Below are 15,973 nucleotides of genomic sequence, written 5' to 3'. Positions count from 1 at the left end.
GTGAGTCTACCAGAGAATCAGACTGGTACCTTAAAAAAGTCAGTCATTTAGGGAAAGAAAAAAGGGGGGAGAGGGTTGTTTTAGATTAAGAAGCAAAAGCTAATCAAAGCCAAATGCAATTTAGGAATCCTGACTGGATCCTGGTTCCTACTTCAGTCCTCTGCATTTGTTCTCTCTGTCCCCAAAACTTAACATTGAACATTCTGCCTTGTGTCTCAGCCTGAACATGACCTTCTCACAGAGCCGCCTCTAAACCGTCCAACCTCACCCTTCCCCTTCCGCTCCATGTCATTATCACATCACCCTGTTTTATTTTTTTCCTAGTACTGACTACTATCGGAAATTTTATTCATTCATTAACTGCTTTCTCCAATCTCAAATGTAAGATCCAGGAAACCAGACACCTTGCCTATTTTGTCCACTGTATCCCTAATACCTTGAACCATGCCTAGCACATACAGCATTCAACAAATATTTGGGGTTTGGGGTATTTTTAAAAAAGATTTTATTTATTTGACAGAGAGAAAGAGCACAAGTGGGGGAGTGGCAGGCAGAGGGAGAGGTAGAAGCAGGCTCCCCTCCAAGCAGGGAACCCAATGTGGGGGCTCAATCTCAGGCCCCCAGGATCATGACCCAAGCTGAAGGCAGATGCTTAACCGACTGAGGCACCCAGGTGCCCTTGAATAAATATTTGTTAAATAAATGGACCAAAGAACAAAAAGGCAACAGAGATTCAACAGACACTAGAGATCATACAATGTCTCAGAAAGCTCATGAGGAACATCAATCTGTAAGAATTTAAAGTACATACTAAATGAATATCTGAGTGCCCAATACGTAAGCACTAAATGTGCCCAGAAGGCACTAAAAATATTACATATGAATTACACTGCATAATGTATCCCTTTTAAGCTATTTGGCAGAAATTAATTAGCACAGTAATTTTCTTTTTGGATATTAACTTTAACCTAACTGTGCAAGGACGAGTGGTTCAGTGGTAGAGCATATAGGAGATAGTATACACAGCTGCAGAGAGTAGTTAAATGGGGAAAAAAAAAAAAAAAGGCCCAGGGCTGCCTGGGTGGCTCAGTCAGTTGAGCGTCTGCCTCTGGCTCAGGACATGATCCCAGAATCTTGGCGTCAGGCTCGCTGCTCAGAACAGGGAGTCTGCTTCTCCCTCTGCCTCCCTGGCCTCCCATGGTCTCCCTCCCGCGTGCACGCGCTGTCAAATAAAAATAAATAAAATCTTTAAAAGAAAGAAAGAAAAAAGGCCCCCTACGTAGAAAGATGAATGTTCCAGTTGTACACATGAGCATAATATACATGAGAGGCAAGGCAAAGTACAATGAAGGTCATACAGAGAGTTCAAAAGGTAATCAAAAGGTAAGCAAAGGACGCAGGCACTTACAACTTACCATGGGTTCTTGATCAGAGGAGAAACATTTGAACGATATCCCTTAAGACTGATCTGTCAAAATACTGTCACCTCAATCTTAACCATTTCCAAAGATTACTGAGAAGAAAATCTCAAATAACAGCAGCTTCTGTTTATTGAGTGTTTACCATGTGTTAGGCATTTAGTTAAATATTTTACACATATGTCATGAGATAGGAATTGTAATTGCCATTTGAAAATGAGGGAGACTGAGATCATAAAACTAGCAAATGGCAGAGCCCTGGCAACAAGAGCAGCTAGGAACTCTAACACTAATTCAGTCTGCTTTCAGCTCATGAAAGCCTGGGCTAAAGTCACAGCAAAGTCAGGCAAATCTAAGGGATACTGAAGAAAAGAAACAGAACTACATGGCAGGATACGGGAGATGAAAGATAAAAAAAAAAAAAGATTCACAGTTTTATGGTCTCTCAGACCAGAATAAAATTATTCTATCTACAGATACGGAAATATTGAGAAGGGAACTTGTTTAGTGTAGGTTTTTCCCTAACAGAGGAGAGAGATGAGATAATGGACTCAGTTGTGAACACCTGCACAGCTGAGCTACAGGATATGCTCTATGAAGTCCCTGGAGAACCAAGAAGCATAAAACAAAGATCACATCGGATGGATTTAAGAGACATCAGGGCAATGGTGTCAAATGAAGCCATGAATAAGCCTGGTTCTCCAATCAAGGGTAAAAAGAAAAGCACAGGAGAAAAAATAAAACACGCATTCCTGCGACAGGACAGGTATGCCACTGGGACTACACTATAAAGAAGTTAGGAGATTAAGTTCCCCTTGTCCCAGTTTTATTTTTTTTTAATTTTATTTATTTATCTATTTATATGTGTAACGTCTACATCCAACGTGGGGCTCAAACTCACAAACCCACGATCAAGAGCTGCATGACTGAGCTGCACAATCAATCCACCGGCTGAGCCAGCCAGGCGCCCCTTGTCCCCAGTTTTAATGTTCCATGAGAACAATATAACAACATCTAACATTTGGATGTTTATATGTGCTACACGATGTGCTAAGTTCACATACATTCCCATATTTAATTGTCCCACAACACAGGCATCATTATCCTCATTTTACAGATGAAAACACTGAGACTTAAAGAAGCCAAGATCTATGGATAGAACTAGGGTTGAGCCTGAGTCTACCTGGGGCAAAAGCCTAGGATCTTAATTACTATGTTAAAATAAATGGTTATCAAGCTATCCCACAGAGCATATATAAGCCATTAAGTTACCTTTTTGTGTGTGTGGTAACACATACCTAACATAAAATTTGCCATCTCAACCATTTCTAAGTGTGCACTTTGGTGGTCTTATGTACATTCACGTTGTTATAAAACTATTCCCCCACCATCCATCTCCACAACTTGTAATCATCCCAAACTGAGACTCTATAACATTAAACGATAATTCCCCAAGCCCTCCTCTCCCTAGCCCTTGGCAACTACCATTCTACTTTGTCTCTATGAACTGGACTACTCTAGGTACTTCATATAAGTGGAATCATACAGTACTTGTTCTTTTTTGTCAGGCTTATTTCACCAACATGTCTTCAAAATTTGTTACCATTAAGTTACTTTTAAGTTAAATAAAATATGAAATTTTAACCCACAGGTCATTACGCATCTCTACAGAGAATTACATTCCCAAATTCCATATGATGCACAAAACACACTTTCGGAGGACAGCAATGCATTTAGTAAGAAAAAAGGGGAGAGGTGAGAAAAGTAAATCAAAATCTGAAGGACCCACAGGGAAGTAAACCTTTAGATTCAGTAATAAGAGAACAGTTTGCTTGATCTTGACTAGACCAAAGGATCTATTTGGGAAGATGTCATTTAAATATCAAATCAGGGGCACCTGGGTGGCACAGCGGTTGGGCGTCTGCCTTCGGCTCAGGGCGTGATCCCGGCATTAAGGGATCGAGCCCCACGTCAGGCTCCTCTGCTGTGAGCCTGCTTCTTCCTCTCCCACTCCCCTTGCTTGTATTCCCCCTCTCGCTGGCTGTCTCTATCTCTGTCAAATAAATAAATAAAATCTTTAAAAAAAAAATCAAATCAAAAGTTAAGAAAAACAGTCCTGCACAACACAATTCAAACACAATACTGTTTGATCCCAAGACAGATGCTGTTCCTTTCTGGCAACAGATAGCAAGACTACTAATAAAAAAGCTCTAGGAGCACCTGGCTGGCTCAGTTGGTGGGGCATGTGACTCTTCACCTCAGGGTTGTGGGTTTGAGCCCCATGCTGGGTGTAGAGGTTGCTTAAAAATAAAATCTAAAAGGGGCGCCTGGGTGGCACAGCGGTTAAGCGTCTGCCTTCGGCTCAGGGCGTGATCCCGGCGTTATGGGATCAAGCCCCACATCAGGCTCCTCCGCTATGAGCCTGCTTCTTCCTCTCCCACTCCCCCTGCTTGTGTTCCCTCTCTCGCTGGCTGTCTCTATCTCTGTCAAATAAATAAATAAAATCTTTAAAAATAAAAAAAAATAAAATCTAAAAAAAAAAAAGAAAGAAAGAAAAAGAAAAAAAGCTTTAAAAAGAAATGTTGAAATAGAAGGATAAATTCCATTTCCCCTTGATTTCCATTTGAAAAGCCAGGAGATGGGACAGGCAACATTTTAGTGAAACTGTATTGACGAATTCATAATATCAATCTTTCTCCAACCAATGCACCAAGAGGTTCACTCCAGAGAAAAAAATTCCTTGTTCTCTATTAGCAACATGACCCAAGCATTTAAAATTAGATTAATAGGGGCGCCTGGGTGGCGCAGTACGTTAAGCATCCAACTCTTGGTTTTGGCTCAGGCTGTGATCTCATGGTCGTGAGAAAGAGCCCTGTGGCAGGCTCTGCAGTCAGGGCAAAGTCTGCTTAGATTCTCACTCTCCCTCTGCCCCTCCCACGTGCAGACACACTCGCACTCTCTCTCTAAAATAAATAAATAAATCTTAAAAATAAATAAATAAAATGAGAATAATAAAGGAAAAAATTTGGAAAGTATGCCATACTAGTGAATTCCTTAAAACAGCTGAAATAAAAGTATTCAAAATAGGGGCGCCTGGCTGGCTCAGTCAGTAAAGCATGTGATTCTTGATCTTGGGGTTGTGAGTTCAAGCCCCACACTGGGAACACAGCTTATCTTTATATATATATATATATATATATATATATATATATATATATTTATATTTATATTTATATTTATATTTATATACATCTCCTAAATATTAACTATTCTAAAGGAATATTAATAGGTGAAACTAAAACTTGTTTGCCTTTATAGAAATTAATTGAACTACCTCAAGTTTATATATTACTAGAAGATAAAATAAGTTACTGTCCACAGTATTTATATTTTACAAGTGACTATTACTTTATATAATACCTATACATTTACCAGATTTATACATCTAAATAAGAATCAAGGCACAAGATTATTTCCACTTTAGAAACAAAACACAGAACAGTGACATTGGAAAAATTAAATCAAAAACTTGGGGGGAAACTTTACAACTCAAAAAGTAGAAATTTAATACAGAAAGAATCAAAATTCAAAGCAAATTTGCTTTCCAATACATCCATGAGTAAGGAAGAACAAAATTAAGCTACAGGAATACCACTAAGTTGTAATTTTACAAGACATTTAGAAGGTCACAAAGAACAATTTAGTTCTTTCTTTTATTTCCGACATTTTTTTTGGTTAAAGTAAGCTATACTCAGGGCACCTAGGTGGCTCAGTCAGTCAAGTCTGACGGAATCATTTCGACTCAGGTCATGATCTCATGGGGTTGAGCGATGGAGCCCGAGTCAGGCTCTGCGCTCTGTGGAGAGTCTGACTGAGGACTCTCGCCCTCTGCCTCTGGCCTTCCCAGCACAGGCGTGTGCGCCGTGTCACATTCTCTCTCTCTCTCTCCCCCCGCCCCAAATAAATAAATCAATCTTAAAGTAAGCTATCTGGCCAACGTGGGGCTTGAACCACAACCTGGAGATCAAGAGTAGCATGCTCTATCAACTGAGCCAGCCAGCACCCCCAGGTCACAAAAAACAATTTAGAAAATAAGCTGGGGGCTCTTGGGTGGCTCAGTCAGTTGAGCATCCAACTCTTGGTTTTGGCTCAGGTCATGATCTCGGGGTCCTAAGACTGAACCCCATGTGGGGCTCCATGCTAAGCGTGGAGACTGCCTGAGATACTCTTTCCCTCTGCCCCATCCCCCATTAGTAATCCCACGCTCCCTCTCAAATAAATAAATAAATAAATAAATCTAGAAAGAAAGAAAAAGAGAGAAAGAGAAAAAGAAAGAACAAATGAAAGAAAAGAAAAAAGAAAAGAAAGAATGAATTATGAGCACAATACTGGGCAATTTATTTTTTATCTTTCTAAAGTTTATTTATTTACTTAAGTAATTTCTACACCCAACGTGCGGCTCCAACTCACAACCCTGAGATCAAGAGTCACATGCTCTTCCAACTGAGACAGCCAGGTACCCCAAGACTGGACAATTTTAAAATGACTTATAAGTCATATCTTCTATATGTAACAAACTCACAATACAGAAAAATAAACAGATACATCACCTTCATTCTTTTGTCAACCACCACCTTAAAGCCCTCATTTTCAGTGCTGAATGTTTACATGGTAACATGTAAACATGAGTGTTACCAAATTGTAAATGTCCTACTAATACTGCACCACATAATGATTCTACACATTCAAAACCTCATAAAATGTTTGCAATATAGGCGACAACATGTTAAATTAATTACAAAACTACCACAGCACTAAGATGAGGAACTTGTATTGGGATACAGAAGTTCAATATCAGAGATGCTAAGCAACCTAAAATAGTTTAGTATAGTCCTGGGTTAAGTTGTCAGCTTCACCCAAAAAGGAAAAGGACCTTCTCGTTTAATTTATTATTGAGAGAAAGGAGATAGTACTAATAGCTACTTATAGTCAACATTCTAAGGGATTGGCAAACATTAACTAAACATGATCAAATTAAAATCATACATTGCTTCTTATGCCAGTTTACAAAACAAAAACAAAAACACCATCATTTTAAAGTTGTCACCATTTAGTAATCTGGGATATTTTCATTGCAGCTGCAATGTTTGTGTTTGTTGCCTGGCATATGACTCACTCTCAGGTTCTCCCAAGACTCTGTTGGATTTCTGAGGATGCAGAAATCATAACTGGGGCATACTGTGTGGGAAGTGTCATGACAGTGAATGAATAAAAGGGGGAAAGAACTTATGATAAAAAATTTTTTTAAGTTTTTATAAAAAGCAAGTCACTCACAAAAGGCAGATTTTTCTGCAGAATAGGAAAGGCTGTGGAGCCATCCTGGCCCTGAGAAACCTTCCTTGACTCCCCTGGTCGGATTCTGTGCACTTCTTAGTTCTTACACAACATACTTAACTGGTTTTCTTGTCTAGCTCCCCAACCAGACTGTAGGCAACTTGAGACCAAAAGGTGTCCTATCTTAGAATCATTAGTACCTACTTCCCCAAATACCCAGAGTTTATAGAGGGCCCTCAGTAGGGGGTTTTCATAAAACTGATCACTGAATAATCAAACTTACATTTACCTGTTATTTCACAAAGGACTCTCACAAAATATTACTTTTTTTTTTTTTTAAAGATTTTTTAATTTATTTGACAGAGAGACAGCCAGCGAGAGAGGGAACACAAGCAGGGGGAGTGGGAGAGGAAGAAGCAGACTCCCAGCAGAGCAGGGAGCCTGATGAGGGGCTCTATCCCAGGACCCTGGGATCACGCCCTCAGCCGAAGGCAGACGCTCAACAACCGAGCCACCCAGGCGCCCCAACATTACCTTTTCTGACCCACGTAACCATCTTGAAGAAGAAAAGACATTAACCAAATGGCTTCTGGTTTTATAAAGAGTTGTTAATTCATTAAAACAACCTTGAAATCACAAAAGATAATCACTTATTTGTTCATCTTTGATATAACTTCTCCTTGGGACCTCAATATTCTTATAAAACCCAGAGGTTTTACTAGCATTTTCTGTGCCTGCTCTTCATAATAGGTAGATATCACACACAGCTCTGGAGTCTAACTACATAAAGCAGGGTTACATGAAGGATCTTTTAGAAATCAGACAGTAAAGAGCATCCTAAGCTATTTCTCCTGCTCCTGTTCTTTTTGTGACTGAGAAAGTAGGAATTGCAAAGGGGAAAATGCTGGAAAGTGAATGATGTCATGGATGTCACGAAGTTGCATCAATACCTGATGATGATTTAGCACAACAATGCAACACATTATGCCAAGAAGCATAATGTCAAACCATCAGGATGTTTTACTGCATTATATCATGACTCTTAGCAAACTGAAATTTAAGGCGTCTCTCCAATTTTCTGTGAAGTTATTTGTTCAGGTTTATGTCCTTATGAAAGGCACTAAGAAAATCTACAAATCTCTATCTGAAAACCTTTAAGAAAAGGTCAAAGAAGTAGCTATTACTAAACCAAACAGTTGTCATTTCAAGAATTAAAAGCTTTTTGAAGTAGACAGGACATCCGTGGGCCAATGTAGATTGAGTAACAGATTTATACTGGGTTTATCAAAAGCGAACAGTTACAGGGTATAAAATGACAACACACAATAGAAAGGACACCCAATCAGATTATACACATGAATATGCTCAAAAGTTAGGAATCTGACAGAGTCACTATTCACTGTAAAAGCTACAAACTGAATTTTAAATGTTCAATTCTAAATGATGGTATTTCTCCTCTAATTTCCTTCTCCCTTTAAACCCATGATGTCATCACTTTAAACACAAGGAAAACAAATTTAAGTTACAAAGATATTCGGTGTGTCCACGTCAAAGCCACTGCCTCACCTCAACATTTTCCCCATAGCACAATTCCAACTGATTCCATCATTCTTCAAGGAAGATACCACAAGGCTTCAAATCGGCTTCCCAACATGAGAAACGCAATCAAAATCTCCCAATTAGCAGATGAACAACAAAAACTTATTCTCACAAAGAAGAACAAGCATAGCACGTCCTTGCCAGCAAGTGAGAACTGGTAAGGTGTCTGAATCTTCGCCCAGAGAATCAGAATCCCCACCACAGAAAAGCCCAAAGACTTTGGCAGTTAAGGACAGCTTTTATTTTCCTAATAAAATTCGGGAGATTTAACAGACAAAAGCAATTAGCTATTCCGAATCTCAAAAACACAAAGGTTTTCAAACAAACGAAGACTTCATTGGCACCTAAGTTACTCTGCGGAGACTATCAAGATCTCAGAATCGGTTTTTCTCCGTTTACAAATTCGTTCCCACCCTCCACCGTTCCCTTTGCACAAACAATTCTCACAGCCACAACGTGGATTGCTATCTCAATCAAGGAGACCCGCAGTTCCCACTTCGCCCGAGGAACACTCAAAAAGCTAAGCGGTAAGACAGGCTGCTTGTGTTTTATTTTTAAAACCAATTCCAGAATCTTCCCCTTTGCAGCTACAGCTTCACAGATGCTGGCCCCTCGCCGCAGCCCCAATTCTGGAAGGCACTGGACTCCGGCACCTTAGCGCACGGCGTTAAAGATCCGGGGACTGGGTGAAAGATTATCTGACACCCTGACAGCCATCCCTGCTCTGGTCACACACCCTTTCGTGGGCCCGGTGAGGGGATGTGAACCGCCCTGCTTGTGGAGAGGGGCCGGGTTCACTCCCATTCCAAGGGCTGGGTGGAAAGGGGCACTCCTCCTCCTCCCTGCCTAACCCAGCGAGGCCGAGGATGACGACAGCAAGGCCCCCAGGCCGGCCGGCACCGACCCCCGCGCAGGATGCGCGGCCTGAGCCGGGCCGGGGACGCCCCCTGCCCCCTGCGGGCCTGGGGCATAAAGGGCAGAAGGCGCCGGCTCCCCGCCGCGGCCCCAGGAGAGGGAGAAGCCTCACCTGGCCCAGCCCGCGCCACGCTCTCGGGTTCGCTCCGCTGGCGACGGCGATGAGGGAGCCGGGGATAGGGCCAGAGGAGAGGTGCTTCGCCTCAAGCGGCGCTTGCCGCACTGGGGAGCCTCACAGCTGGCGGGACCCCGAGCCACCCGGAGCCGCCATCTTCCTCCACTCAAACGCCGCCGCCGCTGCTGCTGCTCTGGCCGGGAGAAGACAGCACGGAGTGCGCATGCGCTGGTATCCGACGCGGAGGACGACTCGCACATACGTCAGCACGGCGTACCCGCGCGAGGCGGCCTGGGGATGGCGCCATGTTGGGAAGGGACGTGGTCACAGGCAGAGGTTCTCCGGAGGCTGGAACACCGCCCGGGGCAGTGAAGCTGGAGCGGGGAAACGTCGCACTTTTGCGCCCGCCCTCCTTGAGTTTTTAGAGCCGACCTCAGAGCTGCACCCACCCTCCTTTGCGCTTAGGCCTAGGGGTAACTGGGCAGTTTTCCCAATGGCTTGAGACTGGATAGATCTCGGGCCAGGAATTAACTGTAACTCATTTGGACTCCAGGGGGCCTGATGAGCACAAGGGAGGGCTCTGGTGAATGGAAGTGCCCTTGGACGTCAACTGAAGAAGGGAAACTCAGGGCCTTGATCGTGCAATCGAAGCCTTCCGTAATGGAGAAAACCATGGTGTGACTTGATACTAGCTCCATTTTTCAGATGAGGAAAACTGAGGCGCAGAGTCGTATCAGTATATTTTTCCAAGGCCTCACATCCGAGGGGTAAGGTGGGGGTGGGGGAGACAGGGCAGAATTTGAACTTAGGCATATATGATTCCCAAGCTCCAGTACTTTACGGTACCACTCTCACCAGGCAGTGGGGTCCAACAAAATACCCCTTCCAAGAGGGCAACCTGGTACGTAGGTGAGAATCTTCATGGACTCATGCGTCCAACAAGTGGTCCAAGGGCTTCAGTCTTCACCGTTTGCACCTGAAACTGAAGCAATCTTCAGCTGCCAGTCCACCGTTCTGGAATAAAGTGGACCCTCTGGGGTATCTCTTGGGACATAGGTTGGGTCAGAACCCAAGTCCCCTCTGAAGTTGGAAGGGCAAGGTGCTGTTGAGGAGACGTGGGTCAGCCTCACTCCAGAAAGCACTGGATCTGTGGTCCTCAGACTTGAATAATACAGAGACCCCAGGGAATATACTCATGGAACTCCAGTATGAGAAACTCTGATTTAAGAAACTCAGAGTCTTTCATTTAGGAAATGTCACTATGAAAGAGAAACTTGGCAACCGTAACTCGTAAAAGAAATATTAAAATCCTGTCATTAAAAACCCCAAGCATAAAAATTGCCATAGAGCTTGCGACCAATCCCACCAAAATACTCTGCAGAGTTCAGTGTTAGAAACACTGGGCCAGCTATCAAGTGCTTCCTTTTAAAAACACAGTTTCCAGGGCCTACCTTAGACCCCCCACCTCAGACTTTTTCTAAAACTTTCTAGGACTTATGATGCTCAGGTTGGTTTGAAACTGCTGGATCATGTTAGAACAAGTTCAAATATAGAACCACTCCCCCCCCACCCCGAATCTCCTAAGTCAAAGACAGGAGATACTGCTGTTTTGTTCACTGCTGTATCATGCAATATAGAGACTGGCACACAGTAGACACTTACTAAATATGTGTTGAATAAGTGAACACATTGAGATTTTGACAACTAAGAGGGCATCCAGTCAAAAAATATTTAGTGAGCACCTATATGTGGTAAACCACGTAATATGTATAGTAACATATTTTTAAATAAAACTAACAAAGCCCCATGCCCTCGTGGAGGTCCCCTAGAGTTACTGGGAGAGACAGACAATCAACAAGTAAATAAGCCAATGTAAAATTATAAATTGTAATAAGCATGAAAGTATTACTATTAAAGAAAAATCTTTAATAGTAATCATAGCTGATGTTTATTGTGTGTTCTTATTATGTGTCAAACTGCTAAGTAGCTGCCATTATTGTGCTTATTTTGAAGATGATGAAACAGAGGAGGGGCGCCTGGCTGGCTCAGTTGTGGAGCGTGGGGCTTGAACTCACAACCCTTAGATCAAGAGTCACATGCTCCACTGACTGAGCCAGCCAAGCACCCCTGTTTTGTTTTTTAGTTGCCACATAAAAGTTAAATCATACAGTATTTGTCTTTCTCTGTCTGACTTATTTCATTTAGCATAATACCCTGTAGGTCCATCATGTTGTCGCAGATGGCAAGATTTAGTTCTTTTTTTTATGGCTGAGTGATATTCCCTTGTATAAATATATCACATCTTCTTTATCCATTCATCTATCAATGGACACTTAGATTGTTTCCATAGCTTAGCTATTGTAAATAATGCTGCAATAAATAGAGATGCATATATCTTTTAGAATTCGTGTTTTTATATTCTTTGGATAAATACCCAGAAGTAGAATTGCTGGATGTTATGGTAGTTCTATTTTTGATTTTCTAAGTAATGTCCATACTGTTTTCCACAGTGGCTGCACCAATTTACATTCCCACCAATAGTGCACAAGGGTTCCCTTTTCTCCACTTCCTTGCCAACACTTGTTTTTTCTTGTGTTTTTGGTAATAGCCATTTGCACATGTGTGAGGTGATGTCTCTTTGTGGTTTTGATTTTCATTTCTCTGATGATGAGTGATGTTGAGCACCAAAACCTATGCTATTGATCCCTATGCAATGTTCCTTCTGACAAACAGGAGGAGATAAGATTGAGGCCAGTTTATATATGATCTGAAATATCAGCAGGAAAACTGGATGTTACCTTCTAGGTCATGGAGATCTGGGGGCAGAGAGGATATGTGATGAAAATACCAGGGGCACCTGGGTGGCTCAGTGGGTTAAGCATCTGTCTTTGGCTCAGGTCATGATCCCAGGGTCCTGGGATCAAGCCCCACATTGGGTTCCCTGCTCCATGGGGAGCCTCCCTCTGCTTCTCCCTCTGCCTGCCGCTCCTCCTACTTGTGCTCTCTCTCTGTCAAATAAATAAAATATTTAAAAAGAAAAGAAAACAGTATTTTAGAATAATCTCTCTGCAGTGTGAAGGCTGATTGGGACGTGATTGGACACAATGGGACAAGAGATGAGGCTGAGATGAGAGGGGCAGTAGTCACTTCTCTATAAGTGTAAAAGAAAAGTTCGTTTTCCTCCAGAGTCTATTCCAATAATCAGTGAAGTTCATTTCTTATGTATATACCCACTTAGAATAAATAAGCAATTAACATAGAACAACATTCAAAAGGTACAAAAGGACATGTAACAATTAAGTCCATCCTACCAGTCCCCCAGCAACCTCTCTCCTCCATCAAAGTAACTACCATTACAAGTTCCTTATATCTTTCCAGAGAGGCGTACACAAACATATATGTACACATATAGGGGTGCTGGCCTGGCTCAGTCAGAAGAGCATGCAACTCTTGATCTCTGCGTTGTGAGTTTGAGCCCCACATTGGGGGTAGAGATTACTTAAATTAAAAAAACAAACGAAAAACAAAACAAAACCAAAAAAACCCATACACATTTAAATAAATAAATCTACAGATAGCAGCAAACTATACATGTTGCTCTTTAGCTTGCTGCTTTTTTTAAAAAATGTATTTAACTATAATTCTCTGTGGTCATTTGATGTCAGCATATTTAGGACCATCAAAATTTTGTTAACAAATTACATTCTATTCCTTTGTATGAATGTACCATGTATCTTTTAAACAAATGCTCCAGAGATGGACATTTGTCTCTACTGTTTCGTGACTATAAACAAAGTAGCAAAGAATATCTTTGTACTTTTGTTATTTGCATATGGACAAATGTATCTGCAGGGAAATTTCCTAGAAATGCAATTGCTGGGTCAAAAGGCATGTACCCTTTAAATATTGGTAAGTTTGCTCGCTCTTTCTTTCTTTCTTTGCCATTTATTTCTTAACACAACTGTCTACACAGCCTCAGCTTGTGCATTAGATGGAAAGTTTTCTTACTGTGGGCTTTGCTCTTTTTTGGGGGGGTGGGGGCAAAGGGAGAAGGAAAGAGAGAATCCCAAGCAGGCTCTAGGCTCACCAGCACACAGCCCGATGGAAGGCTCAATCTCACAACCCTGAGATCATGACCTGAGTTGAAATCAAGAGTCAGATGCTTAACTGACTGAGTCACCCAGGTGCCCCTGGGCTTTGCTCTTAAGTCCTATCACATCCCAGTGTTTCATGTGGTGTACCAAAGGTGCCTCCAGTTCTGAGTACAAGTCCCAAACATGAACAGTGTATCAAATGTATTTCACAGGCAAGAGAAATTCATGTTTTAGGATATCTGTTAATATATGTATGTGCCCCTACTTCAACTTTTGTGGCTTTCCCCCAGTGGAAGAAAACCACCACAGTTCCTCAATTTTAGAGCTTATTTGGCCCCATCTTTGCATTTTACAGTGAGGAAGGGACTTGCCCAAGGTCACAAGGGCCTATATGATTAACTAGGGCTGGTCTCCTCGTAGCCCATCTGTTGGAACAAAAGCTATTTCCTTTGCAGCATCCTCCAATGGTCTCTAAAATCTGTATCTTTCTGTTCTCCTAGAAAATTCAGTCCCAGGAATGCCCAACTAATTCCTTTGTTAGGGCGCATTGCCAAGTATAACAAAATTGTAAGGAACTATCTCCCTCTGCTGGTCACATGCTACAACTACAAAGCCTTAAAAAAAAAAAAAAGGGTCCACTGCCTTGAAAAACTAATCACATCCCAAGAGTGAGACTTAGGTGAGGCCTGATAGACAATCTCATCCACCCTGCTGTCCCTAAGTCTTAGTCAGGATAATTCATTTAAGAGAACAGGTTCACAGAAGAATGTATTCAAAATGAACACAGCTCCAGAGAGTGAACAAGACAAAATCCTTTTTCTGGGGCGCCTGGGTGGCACAGCGGTTGGGCGTCTGCCTTCGGCTCGGGGCGTGGTCCTGGCGTTGTGGGATCGAGCCCCACGTCGGGCTCTTCTGCTGTGAGCCTGCTTCTTCCTCTCCCACTCCCCCTGCTTGTGTGCCCTCTCTCGCTGGCTGTCTCTATCTCTGTCGAGTAGATGGATAGAATCTTTAAAAAAAAAAAAAAAGACAAAATCCTTTTTCTTTGAAGTTGGTCAGGCCGTTCATAATATTAGTTACGTTTTAGAGATTTTGAGCTGCTAATGGAATATCCATGTGGAGACTCCAGGAAGAAGCCTAGCTATATGAATCGGAAACACCAGAGGAGGTCAGGGCTGGAAATCAACTTTGGGAATCTTTTTTTTTTTTTTCAAAGATTTTATTTATTTATTTGACAGAGATAGAGACAGCCAGCGAGAGAGGGAACACAGCAGGGGGAGTGGGAGAGGAAGAAGCAGGCTCATAGCGGAGGAGCCTGATGTGGGGCTTGATCCCAGAACGCCGGGATCATGCCCTGAGCCGAAGGCAGACGCTTAATGACTGTGCCACCTAGGCACCCCTCAACTTTGGGAATCTTTAGTGTTCAGTGAGTGGCTCACACCATGATCATCTAGGTAAAAACGACAGACTGAGGACACACCCACAGATGACCCATATTTCAGAGACAGGAAGTCATGAAACCAGAGAATTAGTAAGCATGTCACTTTAACTTCTAAAGACTAGTAACATTTAATACATGATTGCAGTTTATAATAATAATAATTAGGAATACAATTGCAAAAATTCTCAACAGGAAGCTGTTACTTTAGGAAGATTAATGGCATGCTAAAAACATGAGAAGAAACACATTTCAGGTTAGATAATTTGATTTTAACAGCTAAATGCAACACTACCAAATGACAGGCTTTTAATACTAAGAGGCCTATAGGAACACATCAGTGAGAATAAAAATACATGGTGTTTACTTTTCCCTTGTTTTTGTGTTTTGGGAAAAAACGGATGGTTAGAGAATTTCAAGTCTTCTTAAAGAGGCAAGACACCCCTGTAATGATAATAGCTAACCTTCGAAAGTCTTACTGCAGGTCAAGCACTATCTCATGCTTTTCCACATAGTAACTAGTTTAATTCTGACCATCTACCTCTGACGCGGCTACTACTACTACTAGCTCTGTTTCTGTACACTCAGGGAAACTGGGGCACAGACACCTTAAGCAACTTCCTAAGATCACAGGAACTTGTTCGAGTTGGAAGTGTCCGAAGTCGAACTTTAAAGTTGAAGGTCTCTACCTCTGTACTGGAGGAAAATAAAACAGGAATACTGTTTAGGAAGACGCGTAAGTAAATTTTTAAGGAAACGTTAATGTATGTATCTGTCACTACCGACTCAGGAGAACTTTAGCAGTGCTGGTTGTCCAGCTCGGGGGCCAGTATTATCAACTAACGATATTTTTACTGAGGATACAAAGGAGGGTTAACAGATGCTTCTAATACTGCTTTATGTGCAGGAAAAACTGTAAAAATTTCCACCCTAACACAGAAATAATAAAATGTCTTATGCATCAGCAGATATTTTTTATCTTCTGGTGAGGTATAAAACGTTTTCAGAACTTTGACAAAAACGTAATCTGCAGTTTATAAAGATTACGACTCACCTGAAAAAA

The 15,973-nt window shown here is 41.9% G+C and overlaps 1 protein-coding gene across 2 annotated transcripts in view; it reads right to left on the bottom strand.

Moving 5' to 3' along the window:
• Positions 1–9,587, bottom strand: part of FBXO42 (F-box protein 42) — a 92,246-nt gene extending 82,659 nt beyond the window's left edge. For both annotated transcript variants that reach the window (XM_045804285.2, XM_045804287.2), the window contains exon 1: positions 9,379–9,587. The gene's annotated coding sequence lies outside the window, so the exon portion shown is untranslated. The remainder of the gene's footprint in view (positions 1–9,378) is intronic.
• Positions 9,588–15,973: the final 6,386 nt, after the last annotated feature.

Source organism: Ursus americanus, chromosome 33 (assembly GCF_024610735.1).
Source record: "Ursus americanus isolate L20-20 chromosome 33, mUrsAme1.1.p, whole genome shotgun sequence".
Lineage (NCBI taxonomy): Eukaryota > Metazoa > Chordata > Mammalia > Carnivora > Ursidae > Ursus > Ursus americanus.
This window is presented reverse-complemented; position numbering and strand designations above follow the sequence as displayed.